We start from the raw sequence: 4,145 nt of genomic DNA on the forward strand, positions 1-4,145 counted from the left end.
TGCATGCATTTGAGATGCTGTAGGGAGTATGAGAATGAAATGACAAAAGAAAATGAGTGGAAGGAAAGAGAATGGTATGGTATAGTGGATGATGTGTCATGCATTTACATAGTTTTAGGGATATCAATGAAACCCGAACCCGATGGGAAAATTCGAAACTCAACATAAACGGGACGGGTTATGCTCGGCGCATTAGGGTTTGGGACGGGTTTGAGATTGGTTTTGATATTTTTCACTGGTTTGGGATGGGTTTGGGATTTCTAATATACCTGATTACCTAACCCAACTACCTAATAACATAGACCCATTTACTCAATTATATACCTGATATACCCGATATAGCTTATTATATATATATATATAGTATATTCCAAATATATTATTTGTCGAAACTTGTTTATGTAAATTATTTGAGATATTTTATATATGGTAACCATCTTTGTAAACGATTAGTTATATTTTGTCAAAATCCGGTAGAAACCCGATGAGTTTTGAGTCGGGTGTACCCGATGGGTATATTTTCAAAACCCGATATGAAACCCGAAACCCAATGGGAAAACTCAAAAACCGACTGGTAATTACCCGATTAAAACCCGACGGGTTGGGACGGACTTTAATAACCGAGTATGAGTTTGGGAATACCTAAACCCAACCCAATCAAAACCTGACCCATTACCATCCCTACATATTTTGTATTGGTGATGGTCTTACTACGTTGAAAATCATCATAAAATGAATTTTCTGATTTGTCACATGACTATCATAAGTCAAAATACTAATTAATTTTAATTAATTTGAAGTAGAAAATTGTATTAAGTTAAATCAGATATCTCATTTGTTTGGGTCGACTATTCTCACTCTCAAAATCATATATTCTTTCTTGATCTCATCTAAGATTTGGAGAACCACAAAAAGGTTTCAATATGAAAGTGTTACTCGACACTCAGATAATCCGAGTTACAAATCCAAAATTCCCCAACATTTAATCATTTTATAGATAATCCGAGTTACAAATCCAAAATTCCCCAACATTTAATCATTTTATAAACGAGCCAAATTTTACAAATAGATTGTAAACGTATTAAACAGCGGGTTTAGCCGCACCCTTGTGGAGGTACTTTGAACGCACCATGCATGTTAGGCCCAACCAAGTTGGATTAAGTTTACAAAGCACAAGTCAAGAATAGCCCACTATAATAAAGATCCGAGAGTAGAGTTGCACAAAAAACCCGAACCCGGAACCGGACCAGAAATAAAAACCCGGAACGGCTTTTTTTAATACCCGAACCCGTACCCGACCCTACCCGTAGGGTACGGATAGCGTATGCATTTTGGCACTAAAACCCGAACCCGAACAGGACCCGATTTTTTACCCAGTAATACCCGAAAACCCGAACCGGTTCCATACCCAGAACCGGGTTTTTCCAATACCCGAAACCGGGTATTTCAAATACCCGAAAAATACCTTTAAAATACCCGAAATATACCCCTAAAAAGTGCAAACTTTTAAAAAATCCAATCTATGCCCGAAAAATACCCGGAAAAAAACCAGTAAATGGGGTTTTTTCAATACCCGATAATAGGGTATTCAAATACCCGGTTTTAGAATGCCCGGTTCTTTACCCGACCCAAACCCGATGAATAGGGTATGGTTTTTAGAGACAATACCCGACCCAATTATTACCAATACCCGTACCCGATTCCATACCCGAACCCAGGTATTTAAAATACCCGATTTGTGCACCTCTATCCGAGTACTACAAGTTCTACAACAATATTATACCCATAAATCATGTGTGTATAAAATGAGTAGCTAACCTTTTTTATGAGTTTTCTTTTTCTAGTGTCCATTGGACTTTAATCTTACAAGAAATTGGGTCAACTTGGGTTTAATACAAACGTAACACTAAAAGTATCCTAGTCTAGTATGATGTAATGTTAGCTAAATTATGTTATACCTCATAACATTTGTTGACATCAGAGAATAGCTCTGCATAAGTTATTAGTGTCTTAATAATGTGGTACCTTTAACAACAGAGTATATTCGACCATACACGCGACATGTCAATCCCTATATCACGTTTAGCCCAAAAGCAGATAAGATGGTTCGCCCCAAAAAAATGTTAAAAAGTATAAGATTATATGGCTTTCTCATTGCGATGCTTATAAAGCTCTTGCGGGAGTCTTACAATGCTCAATAGTGAACATGACAAAAGTCGTTAATTTGGAGCGTTTGAACATGTATTGTAAGGAGAGGTGGAGCTATTTATTAGTACCGTTATCACAGCTACAAAATTAATGCGTTATATATGTATCTAATATTCAAGTGACACCGTATGGATTATAAAGCAATGCACAGAACAAAGAGACGCGGATTTTCAAAGTTTTAGACCTTTAACATAAGTTGAATCAACATAATGTTTATATGATTACCATTGTATATATTTGTTGATCCTACTGACAATGGTGACGACAGTAAAATGATTTTCTGGATCCGTCACTGCATACATGTATATCAAAAGCTAGATAGAGAACATGTCATGCACAAGATGTTTAGAAAAACACCAAGGTGATGGTGGCAAAGAAGGCATAAAGTTATCAATCACCATAATGATGTCATTAATATTTTGCATAATCTAATTTTGATTATCATTTCAACTAATTCTTTAAAACTTGCACATCATAAGTCTTACTGGAATGTCAAAACAATGTCTCTTCGACACCGACACCCCCGTTTCTGTCATCTGTGCAAAAGCAACACAAAACTTATCAAAAAAGAAACATGGAATTTGGTAACTGAAAAAAGGGTCGAGTGTCATTTTCATACCCGTTGTTTTTTCAATTACGCAACTTTAATAGCGGTTTTGAATTCATTGCAACTGAATACTTCACGTTTCAAAACATGCTATTTTAGTATTATTTTTTTTCTAACCTAGTCTATTTAGTCCGTTAAGTCAGAGATAAAACGGTCATTTTGTATTTTTTATAATTTATCATTTTTTAAACCTGGAGTTAAGTGTTATTATCATACCTAAGGTTTGGCCAGCTACACAACTTTAGTACATTTTTTTTTTTGAATTTGTTGCAACTGAACACTTGACGTCTTAAGTTCATACTTTTCGCTAGCCCCGTCTATTTTGGTCGTTATGTCAAGAGAGAAAACAAACAATTTGTAATTATCTTTTTGAATTTTTCATGTTAACCCTAACACAGATTCATTCCTCAAACTCGGAATTTGGGTTCTTTGATTGTTCACGCGTAAGACCCCCTTGAATGTTATTCGTGCTGAGCAATGGTCCAGGCATACGTGTAAAGAGTTGAAGAACCCAAATTATGAGTTTGATTGAGTTTGAACGTCGATTGAGTTTGTGGATGAATTTTTGTTAGGGTTTAGTTAACATGATAAACTGATATAAAGGGTTAAAAGAAATGGGAAATAAAAAAAATAATTACAAAATGATCGTTTTACCCCTGACGTAACGACCAAAATAGACGGGGTTAGCGTAAAGTACGAAAATTGCATGATTCTTGAAACATCAAGTGCTCAGTTGCAAAAAATTTTAAAATGTACCGAAGTTGCATAGTTGGCCAATCATCAAGTATAAAAATGACGCTTAACTGCAGATTTAAAAAAAATGATAAATTAAAAAAAATACAAAATGACCATTGTACCCCTGATTTAACGGACAAAATAAACGGGGGTTAGAAAAAAAAATACTAGAATGGCATGTTTTTAAATTGTGAAGTATCTAGTTGCAATGAATTCGAAAAGCGCACTACAGCTGCATAATTGAACAAACCATTGTATGAAAATGACATTTAACTCTATAAAGAGTTTTGGTAGCATACCGCAAATTATGAGTCAACAGTTGCAAAGAATGACTGGATTCCAAACACAATGAACAGAACGCCACCCGATAGTGCAATCTGCATCAGATTCAATAAAAATATATTATTTTCGTCACAAACAGGAAAACGAGAGCGAAAAATCAAAGAAATCAGTGAGAAAATTACAAATTTTTCAGATATTTGTGTAGCCAAACTCTTCCCTCCGAAAACAGCAGCAGTCTGACACAAAGCTTGACCTCTAAAATACAAAAATAAAAACAAATTATAAATATTATTTTTATAGAAGTCGACTAGTC

General features: G+C 35.0%; 1 long non-coding RNA gene across 1 annotated transcript; it reads right to left on the reverse strand.

Annotated features, from left to right (window-relative positions):
• Positions 1–2,590: 2,590 nt before the first annotated feature.
• LOC143604776 (uncharacterized) lies at positions 2,591–4,094 on the reverse strand. Its single transcript, XR_013148353.1, has 3 exons — positions 4,015–4,094; positions 3,850–3,927; positions 2,591–2,744 (listed from the first exon to the last, which is right to left on the reverse strand). It is a non-coding gene; the product is annotated as an uncharacterized LOC143604776 (long non-coding RNA).
• Between the last annotated feature and the right edge of the window lie 51 nt (positions 4,095–4,145).

Source organism: Bidens hawaiensis, unplaced genomic scaffold (genome assembly GCF_021521415.1).
Source record: "Bidens hawaiensis isolate Kalapana, Puna unplaced genomic scaffold, B.hawaiensis_p1.1 tig00066615_1, whole genome shotgun sequence".
NCBI classification, from domain to species: domain Eukaryota; kingdom Viridiplantae; phylum Streptophyta; class Magnoliopsida; order Asterales; family Asteraceae; genus Bidens; species Bidens hawaiensis.